General features: G+C 36.7%; 1 long non-coding RNA gene across 6 annotated transcripts in view; it reads left to right on the forward strand.

Annotated features, from left to right (window-relative positions):
• Positions 1–26,781, forward strand: part of LOC143639082 (uncharacterized) — a 156,514-nt gene that overhangs the window by 16,577 nt on the left and 113,156 nt on the right. For 5 of the 6 annotated variants that reach the window (XR_013154658.1, XR_013154659.1, XR_013154660.1 and 2 more), the window contains exons 6-7: positions 2,139–2,254; positions 4,238–4,312. This is a non-coding gene — a long non-coding RNA (uncharacterized LOC143639082). Of the gene's footprint in view, positions 1–2,138; positions 2,255–4,237; positions 4,313–19,972; positions 20,027–21,125; positions 21,307–22,802; positions 22,896–26,781 lie in introns of all 6 variants that reach the window. The other variant, XR_013154661.1, reaches the window with a different exon arrangement.

Consider the following 26,781-nt stretch of genomic DNA (forward strand, 5'->3'; position numbering starts at 1 on the left):
CTCCCTCCCTTCCCCCAGCCCTTTTTGAAGAGCTTTATTTTATTTATGTGTTTTTATGTGGTGCTGAAGATCAACCCAGTGTCTCACACATGTTAGGCAAGTGTTTTACTACTATCTCCCCAGCCCTTGTTTATATTTTATTCAGAGATGGTCTTGCTGAGTTGCTTAGGGCCTCAATAAGTTGCTGTTGCTGGTTTGAACTTGCAAATCCTCTGCCTCAGCCTTCTGAGCTGGTGGATTATAGGAGTGTACCACTGGGCCCAGCCCTTTTTCTCTTCCTTTTCTTTTTTCTTTTTCTTTCTTTCTTTTTTTTTTTTTTTTTTTTTTTTGTGGTTTGTGTTGCTGGGGATCAAACCCAGGGCTTTGCCACATGCTAGGCAAGTATTTAACCACTAAGCTACAGCCCCTAGCCCTTCCATTTTCTATGTAAGTATTATCAAAGTTTTTTTTTTTTTTTTTTTTTTTAAAGAGAAAGAGAGAGAATTTTTAAATATTTATTTTTTTGGTTTTCGGCGGACACAACATCTTTGTATGTGGTGCTGAGGATCGAACCTGGGCCGCACGCATGCCAGGCGAGCACGCTACCCCTTGAGCCACATCCCCAGCCCTTATCAAAGTTTTTTAAAATTTTATTTTTAAATCTTGGAATTTGGCCTTTAGTGGGCATAGAGTAGTAAAGTGTAATAATTGGGAAAATTCTTTATGAGAGACTTTGTTGAAGTGAAATATTCACTGGAATCAGGAGTCAGAAGCCAGTTTTGATCACCTAACCCTACATGTTCTCCTTCCCTTGCACATCAGGCTATTCATTCTGTTTTCCTTTTCAACAACTTAGTGTAAATTGGTAATACTGTTCTATCTAAAACCCTTCTCAGCAGTTTCTCCTTTCTGTCTCTTTCTGTCTGAGGTCAGCCACATACCTACTCTCTAGAAACCTTATTGTCTTTTTTTTTGCTGGTAACTGAACACAGGGCCTTGTGCATGCCAGACAGGCACTCTACCAACTAAGCTATATCCCCAGCCCATAGAAACCTTATTGTCTTATTGTGGTCAAGTCCAATGATAGCTTTTTATTGTAAATAGGTCCTTATGCTCAAAGAGACTAGATGAGGAGATGAGGAGTTTTTTTACTTAATAGCTAATATTTTGGGGTGACTGGGATTTAGGGAGGGTCTGGGAACCTGGGAACCTTTAAGAATTCTGTTAATTTTCTCTTTTTTGAAATGGGGTCTCTCCATGCTGCCCTGGCTGAGCTCATTAATTTTTTTGATATTTATTTTTCAGTTTTCGGTTGACATCTTTATTTTGTTTTTATGTGGTGCTGAGGATCGAACCCAGCGTCCTGCGCATGCCAGGCGAGCGTGTTACCGCGTGAGCCACATCCCCAGCCCTCAAGTGATTTTTCATGTCTTAGCCCCTCTAAGGCTTCTGAGTAGCTGAGACTGAAGATTGAAGGACTCCTTACCCCAACTTTTTAGAATTTGAATGTCAAATGGGGCCTGATAAATCTTCCTAGAGAGAAGAATTCCCAGCATTGGTACATTTGGATAACCATGATTCCTCTGTAGTAGTGATAGAACACATTGATGTGACTATTGTTTGTGTAGCAGAATATTAAAATATGGTAGGCATAATGGAACTCCACAGAAAATGATCCATAAAAGGGCCTTTTAGAATCAGGATTTTTTTCCCCCTGTGGCACTTGAGATTGAACCCAGGGGCCCTATGGCACTTAGGTGCGACCCCAGCCCTTTTTACTGTTTTGATACAGGATCATGCTAAATTGATCTTGAACTTATAGTCCTCCTATCTCAGCCTCCCTCCCATGTTGCTGGGGTTACAGATATGTGCCACCATTCCTGGCTATGGCTCATTTGTTTTAGTTTACATAAATGGAGAATTTTAAAGACTATAAGACCGTCTTTTTTTTGGGGGGGGGGTCTGTAGGTAAGGTACGGGAATTGAACCCAGAAGGGCTTTAAACTGAGCTGCATCCCCAGGTGTTTTTATTTTTATTTGGCGACAGGTCTCACAGCCCAGGCTGTCCTTGAATTTAAAATCCTTCAGTTGTTGGGATTATAGGCATGTGCCACTGTACTGGCCTAAAAGACCTTCTTGATTGTACTACTCTTTAATAGGTGGAGTAGTACTCAGCATTGGGCTTTCAGACTCAAAGTGGTATGTAATCAAAAAGGCCTTGCAGTCTTTGAAAATCTCCATGTGGAGCTCTATGGAACATTGAAGTGGTTCACAAGTAAGTGAATGAATCATTCTCTTATTTACTCTAATTTCCTTTCTCCTTCTATCCTTGTGCTCTCTTCCTCTTTGTCATAGTACAACCTATTCCCTTTCTCTTTTCCTCCATAGGCCAGTCTTCAAGCCCCTACTGCACTACCCAGTTTAAAATCTTTTTTATCATGGCAGTGTTGGCATCCATACAGGGCATTGGGTACACACAGCAGGTTTCTGTTGTTTTTTATTTATAAGTGTTATGTTTATACATGTAAAGACTTTATTGGAAACTATCCATAAGTAGTATTAAGAGGGAAATGATCTGGCAACCTACCCATGTGCTATTTTTATAGTCTTATTTTTGCTAATCATTTTTTCTTTTTTCTGTATAATAACGTATTTTTAAGTTTTAATTTAAAAATAATTACCTGTTTATCTTTTTTTTCTTTTGGAGGATACCGGGGATTGAACTCAAGGGACACTCGACCACTGAGCCACATCCCCAGCCCTTTTCTATTTTTATATTGAGACGGGGTCTCACTAAGTTGCTTAGCAAGCCTCACCTTTGCTAAAGTCTAGCTTTGAACTCACAATTCTCCTGCCTCAGTCTCCTGACTTTCTGGGATTACAGGCGTGAGCCACCATGCCTTATTTTTAAGATGGAATGTCATTGTGTTGTCCAGGCTGATCTGAAACGCCTGGTCTTAGTGATCCTGCTGTTTCAGCTTCCCAAGTGCTGAAACCAACAGGCACATTCGACTGCATTTAGCTTATTATTTAAATTTTAATATTAAATATTAATCTTAGTGTACTACTCATTATTTTCTTCAGAGAAATTTTCTAGTTTCAGAACCAAGATGTTTATAAGTCAGGGTATACATTAGCACCATTAAGACTAGCTAGACCCAAGAAGGAGATATGGAAATGGTACCTCTATTTTTCCTTACACTAATTTATTCTACCTAGCATTAACAGCCAAGTGAATATTTATAGCAATGGATGGTCCTATGGTCTTTTACCTTTTGTGCTGTGAAATGTCTTTGTTTCCTCACCTGCCTTATACACCTCCTTTTTTCATTTTATATGAATCAACCATATATTTGTTTTTTCCTGCAAAATAATGAACTCTTTTTCTCCAGTTTAAAGTGGCTGCCCGGGTGTAGACTCAAAAAGTAGAGATAAGTATGTACCTGAGGAATGCACAGAATCATGGAATCACTACTGGCACTTTTGAATATGAGTTGAGTGCATATGATCATGTGATTCTGGAAGTTCTGGAACTCAAAATAATCTTAATAATCTTAACACCCCCCCCTCCCCTCATTCTGCTAGGTCTAAGCTTTCTGCTAGTTTTAGGTTTAGTCTAGCTGTCATGTAAAGGAATTCTCTGACAGATGTCGGCAAACATTTTCTGTAAAGAGCAAGATAATATCTATTCAACTCTGCAATTGTAGCATGAAAGCATCCATGGACAATATGGATATGATTATGTTCTGATAAAACTTCATTTACAAAAACAGGCAATATGTGAGATTTGGACTACAGGCCAGTGTGCTGTTTCTTATTACTTTACAGTATATCGACTCAGACTTTTAGAACAGAATTATACAATAAAGCAAATATTCAGAGCGATTTTAGTCACATTCTAATACAATAACAATAATACATCTGAACTTGAACCAGCAGTGGACAGTCTCTTATGATCTATACCATAAGTGCATGGTAGAGTGACACATAATCTTCATGGGCCATGCTATTACCATCCCCATAGAGGAATCTTCTTCCTGTAGGTCTTTGCATGGCTTAGAAGGGACATTGTCTTTGTTACTTATTCTTATCCTTACATTATCAGCCCCAGTATTTGCCTTTTTCACCAGTATGTCTTCTACCTTACTGATGCTAGTAGAGGAATCTAATGGGTTATAGTCACTGTCCCAACAGTCAAGGTATAGGGGTCCTGTGGTTTTGGTAATTTGCTATGTCAATCTCTAAATTTGGCTTTCAGGATTTGGAGGAATTAATCCTTCCATTGCTATCTCAAAAGGTGATCTGGACAATGGAACAGAGACCTCTCAATCAGGTAAGTGATTGTTGAACATGAAGGCAACTATTTTTCTTTGGCCTTTTTGTTGTATTTGTTAATAGGTTTCCTAATAATGAACTAACCTTGCATTTTGGAAGAAAATTTCTACTTTTCAAGGATTTTTATTTATATTTGTTAAATTTATTATTTTGAGTTTTGTTTTCTATTTTTTTAAATTAATATTTTCTTTCGAGGTTCAAAAGTGAGTTAGTTTGGGGTAGGATGACAGTCTTTGTTTGTTAATGTTAGGATCATGAGTGAAATTTTTTGTTGCTCTCTATTTAAGCATATCAGACATCTTGCATGCAGTTAAATATGCTTTATTTACTTTTTGTGGTGCTGGGGATTGAACCCAGGGCCTTGTGCATGTGAGACAAGCACTCTACCAACTGAGCTATATCCCCAGCCCTTAAATATGCTTTAATAACATGATTTTCAAATTTGTACATACTATCATATAACACTATGAATGTAAAAATCAATTTTGTTTTCTGATATTTGGAACCTTGTTTCAGTTTGTTTGTTTGTTTTTGTTTGTTTGCTATTTTGGGTCTCTCTAGGCAAGTACTTTACCACTCATTTATACACCCAGCCTGCACTACTCTCCCTATCTTTTTTTTTTCTTTTTTGGGTACTAGAGATTGAACTCAAGCACTTGACCAGTGAGCTGCTTGGTTCCTCGCTGTTGCTAAGGCTGGCTTTGAACTTGTGATCCTCCTGTCTCAGCCTCCCAAGCTGTTGGGATTACAGGCATGTGCCACTGAGCCCGGCCTGCAGTACCCTTTTAATTGTGTGTAAATAGTGCTGTAGTGAACATCCTGTAGATAAATTGTGCATATCCATGTTTATATTGTAACATTGAATAAAACGTACAGTTCCTCTAGTAGTATGAGCATTCCCATTTTTACACATCCTTACCAATATACTGTTTCAAGGTTTTTAATAAATCTGCCAATTGTACAGGTGAAAAAATGTTCGCCTTTGAAAATTCAATATATGTCTTTAAAAAAATTTTTTTTTTAGTTGTAGTTGGACATAATACCTTAATTTATTTATTTTTATGTGGTGCTGAGGATCAAACCCAGCACCTCACATGTGCTAGGTGAGTGCTCTACTGCTGAGCCACAACTCCAGCCCTCAATATATGCCTTTGATTCCTAATGAGGTAGAGGAGATAAAAATCTTACTTGGGTCCTAATTTTTTAGTTTCTTTTTCATACTTTTTTTAGATGGTACTGGGGATTGAACACAGAGCCTCCTACTTGCTAGGAAGTGCTCTACTACTGAGCTACATTCCTAACCCATTTTTTAAAATTTTTATTTTGAGACAAGGTCTTGCTCAGTTGTCCAGGCTAGTCTTGAACTTGTTATGTTCATCTCTCAGCCTCCTAAGTAAAAATTATAATTTCATATAGCTTAAATATCTTTTTTCCCCATATTTTAAAAGTGATGCATTGTACTTGTACAATGGGATTTGATGTAACATATTCATACACTCCCACAGTGTAACAATATAATTTGGCCAATATAATTTCCCAGTATTTTCCCTTTGCCTCTCCTCCTCCCTTCCCCATTCCCTGCAAATATCTTTTTTTTAATAATGCATTCTCCTCTTTTTTTCCATATTATGAAGATGAATATATTTTCCTATAGTTCATAATTCATTTATGTTTTACTTATTTTTTAATGAGTCTTTTCCAGTGTGGATCTCTTTGGTGTATGGCATGTAATTAATTTTCTAAATGTCCAGCACATTTAGCATTCAAAGAATAAGAGGGGTATCTCAGCAGGAGTTCCAGAATCTTTTTTTTTTTTTTTTCCCGTACCTGGTGTTGAACTCAGGGACACTTGACCACTGAGCCACATCCCCAGTCCTATTTTTTTGTATTTTATTTAGAGACAGGGTCTCACTGAGTTATTTAGTGCCTTGCCTTTTGCTGAGGCTGGCTTTGAACTTGTGATCTTTCTGTCTCAGCTTCCCAAGCCACTGGGATTATAGGCGTGTGCCACCACACCCGGTGAGTTTCAGAATCTTTTTCCAATATTTGACTCCTATCTCCCTCACCCCTACCTCACCCGCTATACTATAGAGTGAACCTAGGGATACTCTACCATGAGCCCCATCCCCAGCCCTCTTTATTTTTTGAGACAGGGTCTTGCTAAATTGCTGAGGCTGACCTTAAACTTGATCCTCCTTCTTTAGCCTCTATCACACCTGGCTCCAGAGCTCTGCTTTTTTTTTTTTTTTTTTTTTTTTAAATATTTGTTTTAGTTGGACACACTACCTTTATTTTATTTTTTTTTAAATTTGTTTTTTAGTTGTAGTTGGACACAATACCTTTATTTTATTCATTTATTTTTATGTGGTGCTGAAGATTAAACCCAGGGTCTTGCATGTGTGAGGCAAGCACTCTACTGCTGAGCCACAACCCCAGCCCCCTTTATTTTATTTTTATGTGGTGCTGAGGATAGAACCCAGGGCCTCACACGTGCTAGATGAGCACTCTACCACTGAGCCACAATCCCAGCCCCCAGAGCTCTGCTTTTAACATGAATAAATATTATCTCAGTCCCTCTTTTTTTTAATATTTATTTTTTAGTTGTAGTTGGACACAATACCTTTATTTTATTTTATTTATTTTTATGTGGTGCTGAGGATCGAACCCAGGGCCTTGCATGTACTAGGCAAGCACTCTACTGCTGAGCCACAACCCCAGCCCCTCAGTCCCTCTTTTCTGTAAGTGTCTCGTCAGTTTTGCTACCACTGGTTTGTGTTCTTTATGATAGGAATTGGCAAACTTTTTCTATCTATGGCCTGATACTGAGTAGTTTAGGCTCTGGGGGCTATGTGAGTTCTGCCAGTGTATCAGGGAAAGCAGCTATAGACCATGCATAAATGAATGTGACTGTTCCAACAACTATTTACAAAATATAGCTGGTAGCTGCATTTGGTCTGTGGGCTATAATTTGCCAATGCCTGCTTTTTATGTCATTTTACTGTTTTAGTTTTGGTAGTACTGGGGATGAAACCCAGGGTTTAATGCATGCTAGGCTAGGCAAGTCTACCATTTACTGAGCTATTTGTGACATCCCCAGCATTCCATCCCCCTGCCCCTTTTTTTGTTATATTGGGGTTGAACTAAGGTCTTCACACATGCTAGGCAACTGCTCTACCAATGAGCTACATTCCCAGCCCCCAGTCCCAGCCCTCAGCTCTTTTTAATTTTTATTTTGACTTAGGATTTTGCTAAATTGCCCAGGCTGGACTTGAACTTGTAATCCTCTTTCCTTAGCCTCCCAAATGGCTGGGGATATAGGTGTGTGCCACTACAATGAATCTCCCTATGATCTTTTAGATTACTATTTTCACCTCCAGTCTTTGCTACTTATTACCTGTTTCCATATTTCACATTTCTGAAGTTTTAGAGAGCACAGGTGGTAATTAAACTGCATGCTTTGCATGTCATTTGTATCATGTGCTGGGATGTACAAGTTGTGCTTGCCTGCCTGCCTCCCTGCTTCAGTATGACTAATTTGAAGTAGCTACATTGTTTTGTGAGGGTCTGTTTTTTGCAATTCAGATTTCATTTCAAGAAATAGGCTGATTTATATCAATTTTAAAATGTCCAAAGAACTTCTTTTTAGTGTGGTATCATTTCTGTGATTCAGTTTAGCTTGTTTTTGATTCCATGTGCTTGTGGTCTTGCTTCCTACTATAGACTGGTTCCTCATAGTCTGTCTTCCTTTACCCCCTAGCTTCTGGAGGCTTATGTGTTTTTTTCAATTTGAATCTCAGTTGAGCTTTTTTGATCTCTGTAGACATGGCCTTCATTTTAGCTCATCTTTGTCTTCATAGACTACCTGTTTTAACTCTAACGTGTTCAGTTGTCATTAAAGTGAGAATGTCTGATTCCTTTTGTGTTCTTAAGTTTCCTGAGATTGTAGGGGTTGCAATTTGACACATCCAGGGCATTTCCTCCTATTGATTTCTAAATGTGACCACCTTTTTTTCTTTATATATAATTCAAAATTGCTTTAGCCTAACATAATCCAGTTACTATGAATATTTCTAGTATCATTTAATTGCTCTAAAACTAGAACTCAGCTCAGTCATAGAGCATCTAGAAGTATCATACCTGTCTATAAGTTCATTGTCAGTTCCCCAACTGTATTCCTCCTGAGGGGCTCTTTTGCTTCTTCTTTTTTTTTTAAATATTTATTTTTTAGTTGTAGGTGGACATAATAAATCTTTTTTTTTTTAATATTATTTTTTAGTTTTAGGTGGACACAATATCTTTATTTATTGCTGAGAATCGAACCCAGTGCCTCATGCATGCTAGGCCAGCATGCTACCACTTGAGCCACATCCCCAGCCCTGGATATAATATCTTTATTTCATTGTAATGTGGTGGTGAGGTTTGAACCCAGTGCCTCAAGTGTACTTGGCGAGTGCTCTAACACTGAGCCACAACCCCAGCCCCTATTTTGCTCTTAATATTGGTATTAGTTGGGTACTTTTCCTTTTCCTCTTTATCCTTTATCCTTTTTTTTTTTTTTTTTGGCGTTACTGGGAATTGAATCCAGGGGTGCTCTACCACTGAGCTATATTCAGTGTAGTTCATAAAATAAAACTCTTTAGATTTTTTATTTTGAGGCAGCATCTTGCTAAGTTGCTAGGGCCTTACTAAGTTAGTGTGGCTGAGTTCAAACTTGTGATGCTCCTGTCTTAGCCTCCTAAATTGCTGGGGTTATAGATGTGTGCTACCATGCTTGGCTAGATTAGGCACTTCTGATTGCTAGAAGTAAAATCAGTGAGCTCCCATAATGATAGGCAGTCCACCTGTAGAGAGATAATGCTGACTGAGATCACCTGCAGTTACAAATGTAGGAGACATTAATATGATTAAGCCTCTTAGTGGTAATAACTGGGTTTAGAGAAGCACCAGGAAACAGCAGGAGTTGCTACATCTTTACATTGGAGTTGTGTCATTCATATCACTGAACTTGTCTGTCTCTCTGATTATCTTTTGTATCTTTTTTTTTTTTTAGAGAGTGTGAGAGAGAGAGAGAGAGAGAGAGAGAGAGAGAGAGAGAATTTTTTAATATTTATTTTTTTTAGTTATCGGCGGACACAACATCTTTGTTTGTACGTGGTGCTGAGAATCGAACCCGGGCCGCATGCATGCCAGGCGAGCGCGCTACCACTTGAGCCACATCCCCAGCCCTATCTTTTGTATCTTATAATTTGTCCTTTTAGGTGTTGGCCTATCTGTCCACTTTGGTTTTTCTCTACTTCATGTTTTTAGCTCATACATAGGTTTTGCTTCTTTTCTTTTTTTTTTTTTTTTGGCAGCAGGACCAGGAATTGAACCCAGGGGCACCCTAACCACCGAGCCTCATCTCTAGCCCTTTTTATTTTTTTATTTTCAGACAGGATCTCACTAAATTGCTTAGGGCCTGGGTAAGCTGTTAAGGCTGGCTTTAAACTCTCAATACTCCTGGCTCAGCCTCCCAAGCTGCTGAAATTATAGGCATGCGCCACAGCACCTGGCTAGGTTTTGCTTTCTTATGCCACCTTCCTTTGCTGCTTGCGGCCCTCATGGCCTCACCTGTGTGTTGTGTGTTGAATTCCTGCATATTCTTTCAGTTTTAGTTCCTTTTACTGTGATAACTTTTGACAGCCAGATTCTAGTTCTTTTTTTTTTTTTTTAATATTTATTTTTAGTTTTCAGCGGACACAACATCTTTGTTTGTATGTGGCGCTGAGGATCGAACCCGGGCTGCACGCATGCCAGGCGAGCGCGCTGCCACTTGAGCCACATCCCAGCCCCAGATTCTAGTTCTTGAGAACACAATTTTACTAGGTCTGTCCTATCCCATTTTAGTTAGTAACATACAACAGTGTTTTGTGTTCTTCAGTTAAGTCACTTGTCTCTGCTGCTTTTACTCTGCTTGTTTCTCAGCTTCTAACATAGCTATTAACATCTAACTTCTTCATCCTTTGTTTCAGGGGTTGCAATTGCAAATGCCTGCAGGAACCACATGGGGTAAATGTGTGAGATGGTTCTGGTATTCATTCTCCTTTTTCTTGAAGCACTATCTTTTGTTATTTTTTTCTCTTTCTTTTTTATCTACCTTTGATAGAGATGTTAGAAGAAAGTTTATTGTAAAATATAAACAAATGTGATGGTAAGGGCAACTTATGCTTCTAAGAGGATAGGGGAATGTTTGGGATTGTGGTTATTAACTGGAACATTCACCATTCATCTAAAGTGGGGGACGGCTTGTTGATACTTGGGTCTAGGGATGCCAGGATTTCTGGCTCTTTATAAGAAATCTGATTGGCCTCAATTCTTTTTTTTAAATGCGTCAGTCCGATAGACTATTTTTATAAATACTTTTATAATTTTATGAATAGTTTCTGCTTTTTCACAATTTTGGCTTATTGTAATGTTACCATTTCTCGTGTGTCATGACACGCTATCTGTTCAACTCAGTTTGGGGCTTGGGCTTAGCAGTTTTCTTTGGAAGTGTTTGGAATTGGACCACAGTTTATTTGAATTCAGCTGTATAAATTAGAATGAAATAGATTGGGAAAGAATAGATTAAGATAAGTTTCTAGAAACAAACTAACCTCCAGCTTGCAAAGGGTAAGTATTTTGTGAGATTTTGGTCTCAGCCATTTGTGTCATCTTTAGTCCAGTGTACTTTTTTTTTGGTGAGAGGGATTGAACCTGAACCTGGAGCCCTTAACCACTGAGCCACATCCCCAGACCTTATTTATTTATTTTTAATATTTATTTTTTAGTTCCAGGTGGATGCAATATCTTTATTTTACATTTATGTGGTGCTGAGGATCAAATCCAGTGCCCCATGCATGCCAGGCAAGCACTCTACCACTGAGCCACAACCCCAGCCCCATATTTTTAATTTTATTTTGAGACAGGGTCTTAATAAGTTGCATAGGGCCTTGCTAAATTCCTGAGGCTGGCATGGAGCTTGTGATCCTCCTGCCTCAACCCCCAGAGTAGCTGGGATTATACACGAGTGTCACTGCACCAGGCTTTAGTGTACTTACATTTGCTTTCTTTTTTGCAGGTGTGGGTATCAAGCCTAAGGCCTTGTGTATGCTAGGCAAGTGCTTTACTAATGAGCTACACCCCCAGCCTGTAACTATACATATAAATATATATTTTTGGTATTTGGGATTGAACCTGGGGCGCTTCACCACTGAGCTACACCCCCAGCCCTGTTTATTTTTTATTTTGAGACAGGGTTTCACTTTGTTGCTTAGACATCTCACCCTCCCCAGTCTCTGGGATTACAGGCATGTACCACTGTGCCCCGCTGTTTTTGATTATATTTCTTAACTGTGGATTAAACAACTTTATCAGATATTGATAGATTGTGAGCAAACAAGGTTACCCTAGACTAGATCCTTGCTATAGACAGTCTCCTTTGATTCCCCAAACAGCAGTTCTTTAAAATTGGGAGAATATATAAAAATTTTAAATGTTTTACATAAAAATCTATATTGTATTTTTAATGTGTTTCTGAAATATCAGAGATTGAGTTTGACTTTTCACTGAGGGCTGGCAGTGTACCTCAGTGGTACAGTATGCCTGTGGCCCTGGGTTCAATCCAGCACCAGGAAAAAAAAAAGTTAAGAAAGAAAATGAAAAGCCTCATCTTATTAGGGGCTGTTGCCACTGAGGCCAAGTAGTGGGAGGTTTTATATTACCTGCCAAGCTACTGAAGGCATTTTCAGTGTGTGAGCTTGTATTTCACAAGAATCTAATTTTAGAAGTTGGTTGCCATTCCTCTTGGGAACCATAAGGAATTTAAGGAAGTTTAAGAACCTCCTCAGTTCTTTACTCTGCCTGAAAAACTGTCTCTTATTTGCAACTAAATCTGTCAGGTTTATAGTAAGCAGTAACTGGCATTTTTAGATTCAGATTTTCAACAAGCTTTATAATTTGGCACAGTATTGAAATCTTGTGTCAACACCCCTATTTGAACTTCGTTTCCCTAACATGTCATGAATTACTAAGCTGTTCATGTCACTTCTTGTTTTAAGTTTTTGTTATGTATCAAAGTACTATTTTTTTTATTTTTTAGTTGTAGTTGGACACAATATCTTTATTTATTTTTATGTGGTCCTGAGGATCAAACCCAGTGCCTTGCACATGCTAGGTGAGTGCTCTACTGCTGAGCCACAACCCCAGCCCCTACAAATACAAATATAAATTTGTATTTGTAGCGAGTCTGGTATATTTCAGTTCTTTGTTTTGTGGGACTGTGTGCTACATTGTAGGATATGTTATATCCCTGGCTGCCTTCCTCCAAGCATTAATAGTGATCTTAACTCAACCACTATGACAAGTAAAAAGGTCCCTACAAAGATTTCACAACACTGCCAAATGGTTGTACTGTTCTGGGTAAGAATCATTGTTCTAGATTGGTGCTATTGACTCTGTTTCAGTTTATCTTTAATTATTTTCTCATTCATGCGTAGTTTCATCTTCTCGACAATTTGAGTTTATATATCCTTCATAACTTTATTTTGTGAAACCTTCAGCCTCAGCTTTTGTTCTTTTACCTGATTGTTCTATGACTCAAATTCCTGGAAACTAGAAAACCTTTTTGGCTTAAATCTTTTTTTGGCTAGAGCTTTTTACTTAAAGGTCATAATATAGACCGGCTCCATTTTTGTCCTTAGATTTGGTGCCCTATAAAAGAACATATTTTCTATGGATGGTTTTGTATTTGATAGGAAATTTGTACAATTCTGTTTTCCTCAGAATAGGTAGGTTGAGGGAATGTGTGGCAGATACCATGACTGATCTGACAGGTATATTTTAGTATGTGGCTGCTAGGCAGATAAATATTTTTAGCCTAAAACACCTTACAATTTTCATGTATAGATTTCCTAGTGGATTCAGTTTTGCTGCTCTAAATAGTAATAACACAAATTGCCATCTAGCACTTGTGTCCCAAAATGATGGTATGGGATAGATTCAAAAGTATGTGACCCAGGTGGGCATTGTGGCTCACACCTGTAATCCCAGTGATTCTGGAGGCTGAGGCCAAAGGATTGCAAGTTCAAGGACAGTGCCAGCAACTTAGTGAGACCCTATCTCAATATAAAAAAGAAAAAGCTCTGGGGAATTTAGCTCAATGATAAAGCACCCCTGGGTTCAATCTCCATTACAAAAAAAAAAAAAATCCCACAATGAACATGACCCAAATTGATAGAACAAAGTAGAATGTTGGTTGCCAGGGACTGGGGTAAGGAGGAAATAGAGAATTGTTTACTGGGAATAGAGTCAGTTTTGTAGGAGGAAAAAATTTCTGGAGATTAGTTGCATAACAATGTGAATGTAGTACTGAACTATAATACCTAAAATGTTTCAGGTGACAAAAAATATAGGTAGAATATTACACTATATAGACAGCTATCAGAATATATTAAATATACACAACTATCAGAATATATTAAAAATTTATCAAGTCATAGCATAGGTTTGTTCCATGTTTGTCTTGATTTGGCACCCCACAAAAGAAAACTGTTTCTCTGGCTTTGAAATTGAACTTTGTTCAATTCTGTTTTTCTTCAAAAAAATCTTCAAACAAAAAAGGTGCCTAACTAATTCTGTATGTGAGGGTTCAAAAAAACTGGCATATGAGCCAAATTTGGCCCACCAAAATTTTTGTATAGCCTATGAGCTGAGAATAGTGTTTATGTTTTTTAATGGTTGAAGAAAATCAAAAGGATTATGATATTTCATGCACATTGAAATGATGATAAATTTATTAAATAAACACGGTGAACGACTTCTAATTTTTGTATTTGTAACTTTTATGCTACTGTAGCGGAGTAGACTAATTGGGATAGAGACTATATGGTCTGCAAAAGTGAAAAATATTTACTTGCCCATTGACAACAAATTTCAAATGAGCCTGTTGGCACAGCTGCCAGGTCCCTGACAAATTAGCTTTAGTGGTTTTAAATGCCTAATTACCACTTTGTCTTAGACTACTAGGGGCTATTGTCATGTGCCAGTGTGGGGGATTCTCATTTCCTTACTTCCTACTGTGACACTTCAGCCAGTTGCAGAAAACACATATTCTTGGTAAGCTTCAGTTGTGGCTGAAATTCTGTTAGCAGTTTCTGTTATAGTGGTCACCTGAATTGTCAAGAAATAGGAATACTCTAAAGCCAGCCAAACAATTTTGAAATCCCAGAACTAGGCATGGCCAGCCTGAGGTAAACAAGGATCTCTTCAAATAGGAAAACTGTCTATTGAAATCAAGATAAAATTTAAGGAAATGAAATTCAGTTTCCTTTCTGAGTTTGAAAGTGTTTCCAAGAAAGAACTGGGTATGGCAGTAGCAAGAGTCTATATCATTCATATAATACACCCTTAGCATTTATCTATATATCTATGTATCTATTTTTGTGGTACTAGGGATTGGATCCAGGGTATACTGAACTACATCTCCAGCCCTTTTTATTTTTATTTTGAGACAGGGTCTTGGTAAATTGCTGTGGCTGGCCTCAAGCTTGTGACCCTTGTGCTTCAGCCTAATGAGTAGCTAGCATTACGGGCATGTGCCAGATACTCCTAAGGAGCTATTCTATTTTTTTCTTTTAATTTATTTTTTAGCTGGACATAATATCTTTATTTATTTCTTTGTGGTGCTGAGAATGGAACCCAGGGCCTCACATGTGCTAGGCGAGTGCTCTACCGCTGAGCCACAACACCAGCCCAGAAGCTATTCTTTAAGAAAGAAGTTCAAGGGAATATTAAATTTTTGTTGTATGGTATTATATCAGTTTAATTAGAATACAGAAAGTTGCAGTCCTTTCCATTTGATAAGATTTAGAAAAACAGATTGTGGTACTGGGAATAATTTGCTTCAGGTACTTTTTCCCCTATACTCACAATTTAAGTAATTGTTATAAACTTTTTGAGTGCATTTTCCTAATAAAGATTAAAATGTTGAAATATGGGTTTGGGGATATAGCTCAGTGGTAAGAGTAATTAATTGCCTAAGAAATATAAGACCTTGGGTTTCATCTCTAGCAACTCCTTACCCCCTTCTCTAAAAGCAAAGTATGTACATCACAATGTTCATGTTGGTTATTCTAGAGAGGTTTCCATAAGTAATATAATTTCCTTTGGGGTGCTTTAATTAAAAGTAAAAATATTTTTGGCTTAAAATGTACTATTTCAGGACTGGGGCTGTAGCTCAGTGGCAGAGCGCTCGCCTCACATGTAGGAAACGCTGCGACATCCTCAGCACCACATAAAAATAAAGGTTATTGTGTCCACCTACAACTAAAACAAATATTTTTTTAAAAACATACTTTTTCAGCTGGATACAGTGGCCCATGCTTGTAATCTCAGCTCAATTTTTGTTGTATGGTATCATATCATACCATATGGAGGAGGAGGTAGGAGGATTGGAAGATTGAGGGCAGACTCAGCAATTTACAGAGTGCTTGTAAATATTAAAAACAAAGTGCCTGAGGAATGCAGCTCAGTGGGAGATCACTCCTGGTTCAGTCCCCCAATACCACAGAAAATAAACAAACAAATAAACAACAACAAAATAGCTGGGTGGTTAGAAATTGAGACTAGTTCTTATGTTCAAGATAGAGAAGTTTCTCATAGGCGTCAAGAGGGCAAGCAGGCTTATTAAAATGGAAAGCCCTTTGAAAACATTTAAATGTCTGTGTAAAGATTGCTGAAAATAGGGGACTCAGTATATAGCTCGGTTGGCAGAGTGCTTGCCTCGTATCCACAAGGCCCTGGGTTTGATCCCCAGCACCACACACACACACCAAAAAAAAAAAAAAAAAAAAAACCAAAAACAAACAAACAAAAAAAGAAACAAATACTGAAAATAATTGGATATTATATATATCAATTCCTTTGCTAATACTAAACAAGTATCCCTAAAATTAAAAAATTGATTGATGAATGTCATAACAAAATTCAGTTGAGTTTAACATTTAAATAAATGTTTGACTTGGTATGTAGTTTGAGAAAGGAATTTGTAACTCTAAGACCAAATCAATATATTTGTTTTTATATTTTTCTTATTTTGAGAGTGTCACTGGGTTGCTCAGAGTGGCCTCAAATTTGCTATCCTTCCTTGGCCTCAGTAGCTGGTATTATAGGCATGCATCACCATGTCTCATTTGATAACATTTATCAAATGTAGTAAAATAATGAAAGATAAGAAACAACCCAAGAGACTGGATAAACTGATGCATTCACACAGTGGAATACTAGAATGCTGTAATATTCAGTGAGGAAACAGTCTATGAAATAATAGGAAATTTAAAGAACATTAATTGAAAAATGTAAGGTGTGTAAAAGGTTCTACATAAAGCTTCCTTTCTGGTAGAAGATGGATGAACTACATGTGTTCAGGTATTTTAAAAAAAATCGATACCGCAATGTGAAAATAGTCATCTTTAAGTGCTGGGATAATGGGGCAAGTATATCCAGGATAAGAATAAGAATTGTTTTTTGGTACATTGGATTGAACCCAGAGGTACTCGGTCACTGAGCTATATCCCCATCCCTATTTTTTATTTTGTTTAGAGACAGGGTCTCAATGAGTTGCTTAGCACCTTGCCATTGTTGAGGCTGCCTTTGAGCTCGTGATCTTACTGCCTCAGCCTCCCAAGCAGCTGGGATTACAGGTGTCTGCCCCCTCGCTGTCAAAAGAATTTTCTATGTACAGTTGGAGTTCTTTAGGTAGAAGACTTGATATACCAGTATTTGTAAGGTTCAGGTGATTTGTTTTTTTCTTTTTTTTTTTTGCGATAAGTATGCATAACATAAAAAAATTGCCATTTTTACATTTTTGTAGTGTAATTTATTGGCATTTTCTTTCTTTTCTTTTTTTTTCCTTTTGTTTTCTTTTTTTTAGGTCTGAGGATGGAACTCACGGCCTCACCCATGTTAGGCAAATGCTATATTGCAAAGCCAAATCCCCAGCTCTTTTTATTTTTGGAATATGTGAACATATTACTTAATTTTCTAAGAAAAATGACATAATGCTTTTATTTATTTTTTTCCAGTGCTGGGGGTTGAACCCAGAGCCTTGCCTGGTGGTCTACCAATAAGCTTCATCCTCAGCCTAATACCTTTAATGTTTGCTATAGTATTTCATATGTATACTACTATATGTTTCTAAGGTGTATTATGTATAAACAATTATACATAATAACATACTTTTTAGTAGATTGGATGAATCTCTTAAAATCAGTGAACTTCTACCATAGTCATAGAGGTCAAAGTGTCATATATTTTAGAATTTGTAGTGATTCGTTTGCTCTGCATTAATACTTGGGTGGGGCGGTCTGTGTTAGGTTGGAAAAATTTAAGTTGGTCTGCCGTTTTGCGTTGCAATGCTTTTTTGCACTCTGATTTACTGTCAGCTTGGTAGAGATTTGGTTGTGGCTGCCACTATGTAAATTCAAAGAGGATGTCAACAAAGGATTTTTGTCCTTTGGAATGCTGTGACTCCAGCTCCCCTAACTGCCTGGTACATAGTAGATTCATAGTAAATGTTGAATAAGCATAAATAATGGATCTCTTACCATGTACATAATACCCTGCATATCATCCCATAAATGTAAATAGCATGTTATATATGTCTCATATGTTCATTTTTAGGTACTTGTACTAGTAACTATGTATGATAAATTTTTCAGTAAATGGTATGCATATTTAAAAATTGGATTTGATTACCCTTTGAAAATGTACCAATTTTACTGTCCCTCACAGATTACATATATTTTTAAAATCTATAGTACATGCAAATGGTAAATAGTATAAAATACAATTTTCATAAAGTTGATCTAGGTGTAAATTTTCTTCCCAATCCTGATTTCTTAGTCCTCAACATTTTTTCCTGTTCCTCAGATTATATGTATTATATGTATTATTCATGTTTGACCTTTCAGAGATAGTTTCTGCAAATACGACAGTAGTGTTATTATTAAGTCTACATATTATAGAAACAATAACTTGATAGGAACTGAAAAGTAACACTTAAGTCCCATTTTTGATAGTGATATGTAAGGAAAAATGCAGGAGTAAATATATGAGTAATAATATACAATAAACAAATCATTCATACCAACCATGCAGGGATGGTTTAATTTTAGGAAATCTGTTAGGTCAGAGGAAAATAAAATTATACGTGTAGCTCTATAAATGGGATTTCTTCTTAGTACTTTTATTATATAATTCATTTTTAAGTCATTGATCATTTGGATCTTATTTTGATCTCAGCATCTGTATGAACTTAAATTGGATTTCAAGTGATTGGACCAATGTTTGCTAAAAATGCGTCTTTTGCTTTCTCATTTAACATTGCATGTATCAAACACTAAATTTACATTTACTTGGATCTACATCTAGATGCACTGTTTTGTGTCATTGTCTTTTCCTGTTGACAGTATAGAATTATTTGGATTGTGTTAAATGTTACGTATGTTGTTCTTTGTTATACCAACTTGTTCCCTGTCCATATTTCAATTTGTTCATGTGATGCCATTCCCTTTATTCTAAATTTTTTTATTCTGCTGCAATTATATTTGTATCAATTACTGTTCATCTTTATAGCTTTTGACTTCCTTACTTTAAGAGTTTACTAAAGTCGGGGCTGGGGATGTGGCTCAAGCGGTAGCGCGCTCGCCTGGCATGCGTGCGGCCCGGGTTCGATACTCAGCACCACATACAAACAAAGATGTTGTGTCCGCAAATAATACTAAATACTAAATAAATACTAAAAAATAAATATTAAAAATTAAAAAAAAAAAAAGAGTTTACTAAAGTCATCTCCATCTTGAATGTTTTCACTATTGTGTTTTGTGTTAATTCTATCTGGCCCTTTTATCTTTCCCTTCTACTACTTTATGTCTAGCAGCTGTCCTATAAGGTTGTCACATATATGGACCTTTCTAGTAGAATTTACCTGTAAAAATTAATATGTAGTGAAAAAATAAATATGTAGCAGGATTATTTTAACTATAATGTTTATAACAGTGTAACAGTAGCAGAGCTACATTAAAAACTGCATTAGGTAATATTTCATGATCTGTGCTTTCTTGCATGCCAATTGCTGCAAATTTTTTTTTTTTGTACTGAAGATTGAATTCAGGGGCACTCCACCACTGAGCCACATCCTCAGCCCTATTTTGTATTCTATTCAGAGACAGGGTCTCACTGAGTTGCTAAACCCCTCTCCGTTTTGCTGAGGCTGGCTTTGAACTTGAGATCCTCCTTTCTCAGCCTCACGAGCCACTAGGATTACAGGTGTGCGCCGCTATGCCTGGTTGCAAATTGCTTTTGTTCTTGGTTGAGTGATAAATAATTTTTATGGGTTATGTCATGACCATTTATATTCATAATGTTCTGCTTTGACATGGGTCTTTCCATGGCTTAAATAAGACCCCTTTTTTATACATAAGTCATTGAATTTTATATTTTAAGTAGCATCAGTTTTAGCATTTATCGTGACTGAACTGAATGTCATAATATTTGGCTCTTAGTTTGAAATGAAAATGTGTAGATACATTATTTATATAATATAATTTATCTAACAGTTTACTTATTAACACGTCTTTAGGTTGTCCCTTTCACAAATAATGGTGCAATGAAAACTTGATCCGTGTGTCCTTGTGTGAGTATTTCTAATAAGATTTCTATCTAACTAGAAAAAGATATATTCTATGCTTGTATAATTATATCCAAATGGGTTCTGCTCTTAGGAATAACTAAAAAGAACCAATAAATTTTTAAAAATGCCAAAAAAAAAAAAAAAAAACAAACCAAAAACCTAAAACAAAGATTTCTATATGATGCATCTTTGGAAAAGCTGGTAAAAATATGAGCAGATTTTATTTGTTAAAATTCCTTTCACATTGCCTTCCCCAAAATGTTTTAATTTATACTACATAGTTTTTACCTAACCCCTTTATAGTTGCTTAAGAACTTTCCTTATGCTTGATCCCTGGCACTAGAGGGAAAAATAAAAGAAAGAAAAAAAAATAAATTTCCTTCAAAATTACCACAATATGGGACATTTAACGGGTATTTTGACAATGTACCACATAACAATTTCTCCAAAACTTCCCTTGCACAACGGTCTCACTGGGAAATCATAAATTTCATTCACTTTATTTAATTTGTAAAGTCTAGTTTTCAGCACACAGAAAAGTCAAAATTTGTGTTATTTATTGGTTAAGATTGGTGGGAGGTTGGATGTTCTTGTTCTCTTTATTTAAAATTTTGTTTCAGGATAATTTTTAATTTTGGAAAAGATACAAAGATTGTACAGAGAATTCCCATTACATTAGTCTGGTGCTTTTGCCATTTCCACAATTGCCCCTCATCCCAGCTCTTGATAACCTCTAGTATATTTTAAATTTCTGTGAATTTTCTTATTCTAGGTACCTCATATAATTGGTATTATGTTCTCCTTTTGTGTGTAATTTCTCTTAGCACAATGTTTGAGGTTCATCTCTGTTGTAGCATGTTAGAACTTCATTCTTTATGATGGCTGAAAAATATTTCATTATATATTTTCATGCCATTTTGTTTATCCATTGGTTTTGTTTATGTACCATTGTTTATATATATGTCACATATACATTAGTATAGATGTGTTTATATAAAGCATTTTGTTTTTCTGCTATTTATGGATAGTGCTGCTTTAGAACATACATGTAATGCTTTTCTTTTTCTTTTTCTTTTTTGGTACCACTGAACCGCATCCCCAGCCTTTTCATATTTTATTTTGAGATGGGTCTTGCTAAGTTGACTAGTGCCTCACTAAGTTGCTGAGGCTGGCTTTGGACTCCCAGAACTCCTGCCTCAGCCTCCCGAGCTGCTGGGATTATAGGCGTGTGCCACTACTTTCGGCTGTAATGCTTTTCTTAATTGTTCCCACATCTTATTAAGGTAATTAATTTGGTCAGGTAAAGTGTATATTAGAGAATTATTTAACTCTTGGAATAAAAATTTGAAATTGATGCTGACCTATTAAGATACAACTTTGATCCACTGTAATTATGAGTGGATCAACGTATTAGTATACGGTATCCAAAAATTAACACAAACATTTTCTTATTCTGGATATGATATCTTTGGCATCATTGCTTATTCTTCTTGATTAAAATGAAATAATCTTATTGAGTAAATAGTGTTATGTAATTTAAAAATATCTTCTTTTAACTGTCTTTAATATCGTTAGATGTGTTCTGTAAAATTGATGTCAACTCCCCGAATCTCTATTATTTTCTTTCCTTTTTTTCTTCCTGTTCTCTGTATTCTCTTAAGGGCCTCTAGTTAATTTCTGTAGGGAAGAATATGTTTAAATCTATATCTATCTCTCAGGTTTAAATGGATTCTTTTTCGTTTACCCCAATATACTATGTCTAAAAAATTATAATAGATATACTTACTCATTTTCAAAAAATTGAAAAGGAGCATAATTAATGAAAGCATTTGTAGAATCTCATATTTGTACTGTATTTCTTTCTAATGTGTACATATCATTAATGTTTTAAGATAGCTCTTATGAGAAAATTTTCCTGTCTTTAGATATATGAGTACATAAAGATCTCTTAATTTGGATCATGATTGATTGATTTAGAACATTTCCATACTTTTTAATCATTGAGAGAGTTTTTAGTTTGAATATAACAGTGCAGTTAGCATACTCATTGAAAATATGTTTGTATGCATATGTCCCTGACAGTTTCTTTTATTATAAACTGAAGTTATTAGAGACTTGATTCGAGTTTTTTGGGTATTTATTTATTTATTTTTGCTGTGTCTTGAATACCTGAAGAGAGTGAGGAGTAATTGCCAGGGGTAATTAGACCTCTGTTAACCAGATATTGGTCATATATTCACACTTCATTCCTTCACACTTTCTTCATTCTTCCTACTGAAACACATAAGCTTCCTGTGCCCTGCTATTATGCACCATTCTTTGCCTTTTGTTCAGTACTTTTTGTTTACTAGGATTGGGTTCTGTTAATTTCTCTTTTATTGGATGGTTTTTCATTTTTTTCTCATTGTGATGGAGGTTAAACTCAGAGCCTCATCCTTGGTAGGTAAGCACTTTATCACTGAACTATGTGCCTTGCCCTCACTGGATAATTTTAATGAATTTTAGTGTTTGCAAGATGATTCTGCCCTCTTAAACTGCTTTTCCAGCACTTTGTACCAAATACAACTGCATTCATCCCTTCTCATTTAAATACCTATTAATCATATCTCATCTACTTGTTATGTTCTAGATAACAGTGTTTTTTTGTATAGTATTGTTTTTTATATTATTGTCTTTTGATAATGATAGTGACCATTACCTGAGCACACTTTAAGTGTTTAACATGTGTAATAATGGTTTTTATGGAAGTAAATTCTAATTTAATCTCTTAATTTTTCAGATCGGGTAATTGAGGTCAAATACACTCAGTAACATTGCTCCCAAATGTCAGAGTGAAGACTCTCTCTCATTATCAATGATGCTTAAGTTGGAGGTAAAAGTGAGGTCTTCTTCAATTTCTTGTGATGATTGTGCTTCTAGGAATATCAGCAAAGGAGAAACAGAAAAGTTTATAGCATACTAACATTATGATTAACTGCTAGTAGAACACTTGAATGTATCAATTATCTCCACATTTGATTTTCAAGCCAGGCAAGTACATACAGAAGTGACCTTTATTGGGTGTTTTGTTTTGTTTTAGTACTGGGGGTTGAACCCAGGGATGTTTTACCAATGAGGTAATACCCCAGTTCTTTTCATTTTTATTTTGAGACCAGGGCTTGCTAAGTTGCTGAGGCTGACCTTGAACTTATGAACCTTCTTGCTCAGCCTCTTGGTTATTATAGGTGTGTACTACCTTGCCTGGAACAGAAATAACCTTTAAAACGCCATTTCTTCCTCAATGTTGGTTCATTTTTTAGGAATAGTCAGACCTGTAAATAATTCTAATTGTCTCTAATTGATTCAATCATCTCACCAACTCCAATGTTAACTGTTCTTTTCATTACATTTCAAAGATAGACATCAAACAAATGGAAGTTTAGAACTTGGCTAAGAACAGCTAGCTACTGTAATGCATTTTTGAACCCATGTCTTATGGAGAAAAAGCACAACTTTTTTCTGTTTTTTTTTTTTTTCCCCTGAGCGGTATTGGGATTTGAACCCATGGCTCATGCATGGTAAGCAAGCTCTTGACCACTGAACTGCATCCCTAGCTCCTTTTTTTGAAAAAAAATTTCAATACAAGATTTTGGTAAGTTGCCCAAGTGACCTCAAACTCAGTCCTATTGCCTCAGTCTCCTGAATAACTGGGATGATAAGTAGTAACCTAATTCTTAATTGTTCCAGTTGTTGTATAGTGTCATCTTTCAACTTTTCTAGAATCCCTTGATGTTGCTGTTGTTTCTTCTCATGACAAAAGTCTCTTATAAACGTGTTTTTGCAGCTTAACTTCACTCCATGGAAGAATCTTTTTAACATGAGACTTGTTCCTTAGGGTTCCATTGGCTTTCCAAGTTAGAGGATTGCTTTTTGATTCTTTCGTTTGGCTATTAAGACAGCCATTAAGTCAGCTGTTTTCCCCTAGATGTTTCTTTCCACATTCAGTTCCCTTTACCTTCACGTCTTCAGCCTCCATTTAACTTCCTATCTTATGCACCGAGCATTGCAGAATTATGTCAGATGAGAAATCATTCCATCAAGTAACCGGGAATATTGCTGTGAAGAGGGCTGTCTTTTTGTAAGAGGGGTGAGTTTTAATTCATTTAAGCTATAGAACAAGTCATAAATTGTGATGTATTACTTAATTGTCTTATTTATAAAGAAAACCCATTAATAATATAACTGTATTATTCCAAACCAAACATTTTATGTCTATGTATCTGTTTATTATTATCTATTCTAGGCCTTGTACATAGTCTCTTCTCCACATCCTCTAACGATTATTATTATTAATATTAATATCACATACATTGTACAGATAAGTGTGAATTTGAGAGGAAATAATTTGGACAAGATCCGAATGCCCCTGTCTCCCCCCTTTTTGTACTAGAAATTGAACCCAGGAGTGCTTAACCACATTCCCTAGGACCCCCCCCCCCCCTTTTTGTGGTGCTGGGAATTGAACCCAGGGCCTTCTGCATTCAAGGTAAGCACTCCACCAACTGAGCTATATCCCCAGCCCCCCAGCCTCTTTTTAAAATTTTATTTTGAGACAGGGTCTCACTTAGTTGCATAACTAAGTTGCTAGCTTTGAACCTGTGATCTTCCTGCCTTGACCTCGTGACCCACTGGGATTACTGGCATGCGCCACCACACCTGACTCAGAATGCCTTTAAGTTACGGTTTATATTTAAAGGCCCAATTCATAGCATTTTATATAGCCCAATGAAGCTTCAAATTGTTTAGAATATAACTAAGGAAAAGAAGTGTGTATAATCTTCATATACTTAAATTTCCCAATATTTGCCTAACAAGATTATATATAAATAATGACATACTGAGCTCCATAGTGATTTAGGGAGCCCTTGGTAGGTTTTCCCCATTTATCTTTTTAAAAAATTTTTTAGTTGTAGTTGGACACAATACCTTTATTTTATTTATTTCTTTATTTTTATGTAGTGCTGAGGATCAAACCCAGGGCCTTGCCACGTGCTAGGCGAGCATTCAACTGCTAAGTCAAACCCCCAGCCCTCCCTCATTTATCTTTAGCCTGATACAGTATCTCCAGTGTCCTCTCATTATCCCAGTGCCAATGGAAGTTAGAAGTTGCTTTGTTTCACCCTGACCCCTGAGCAATGCCAGACATCACAGATTATAATCATTTACTGTGCCATTGGATGCCTAATGTCCCCTTTTACTAAACCTTAGCTGGGAGGTAATTTCCACTATAGTGGGTAAGGTGGTATGACAAGAACTGATTTGGCATCAGACTTTGACATTTTGTGCAGCCATCTGCTTCTTCAGAAGACCTGTTGCATCTTTAGAAAATTGATCCAAGTACTTTGGGGCCACTGCTACCCCATGTTCTGGGTTTGGCAGTACCCTTACAGAACATCAAGGTAAAGGGTATGTGGTTTGAGAAGGGAAATATGCAAGTCCATAGTGTACAGTATGAGCTCAACAGATTACCTAATTAGACCTTATCAGTTTTTAGGTGTGACCACTGAGACCTGGGGTTTAGTGTGGCGTGGCTTCTATAGGTTTCTGAGAAGTAGATTCAGAATTCAAGCAAACTGCATTAGCCCATCCAGTACTTTTCCTTTTTGAAGTTGAAGGGTTTTAAGAGTCTTAACTTCTCATTTATTAAGTAACAGAAGGGAAATAGTAGGAGCCAGATAGTGAATTGATAATATGTGGGTAGGGAGGATAGCTAGGGGTGTGAGCCTGAGGATTTGGGACAAGAGGGAAAGATGATCCATCTGGAATCTGTTTCAGAGAAGAAAATCTACTGCATAGTGCTTTGAAGACATTGAGCATCATTCCAAGAAGAAACATGATCTCAGCAGTCATCTTCAAATCACCCCCAATCCTGCCCCCATCTTGTTGAGAAAGCATAGCCCCACTTTTACCTATTTAATGCTGGTTCTATATATTTCGTGTGTGTGTGTGTGCACGGGCAGCACGCTGAAACATTGAGTAAGGGAACATTCATTTAGTTTGCTAGAGCAGAGTAGAAGGGAGTGTTTTTCTTTGGTATTGGAATGTGGTGCCAAGGGAAGCAGCAGAGGGGGAGGTACTTGGGAAGGAGCAGCATGGGGGAAGGATGCATATCCTGTAGAATCAGTGGTCACAGGTTTTCATAAAACATCAACTGTTCCCCACCCCACCCCCAGTGATAGTTGTAGTTCTATTGCCTAGCCCTATCTAACAAGTATTGTGGTTATTAGCAGTGACTTTGAGGAAAAAATTACTCTTTTGCAACTTCCCATTTCACTTCCAACTTGGTCAGTATGCTGAGTAAGAAGTTCCAAGTTGTGATGGCAAAATTATTATATCCAAAATTATTATATTACTCTCTTCCCCTTCCCTAGCTTCTAGTGCCTTATTGGGTTTGATGTGCTCCTGTATTCTATCAGTGCTTTCTGGGTAGTTTTGTGTTCAGTTTCTGGGTTGATGGGATAAGAGAGAGAGTAAGGCTAAAATGGGGAAGTTAGGCTGTGTTAAAATCTTAATGATTTCTTGTGGATTTCACATATTTCAGAAGATATTATTATACAACTAAAGATATTAGGGACCCTCTGCTTCAACAACTTGGCTTTAAGAACCCCTTATTTCTCATGTTTTACATTTGATATGTTTAAGAAAAGTTAACTGAATAGTTTCATTGATCTCAGAACTATATTCACCCCAAAGAGGAAGCCAATCCTTTTCAAAAAAGA

This window comes from Callospermophilus lateralis, chromosome X (genome assembly GCF_048772815.1).
Source record: "Callospermophilus lateralis isolate mCalLat2 chromosome X, mCalLat2.hap1, whole genome shotgun sequence".
NCBI classification, from domain to species: Eukaryota; Metazoa; Chordata; class Mammalia; order Rodentia; family Sciuridae; genus Callospermophilus; species Callospermophilus lateralis.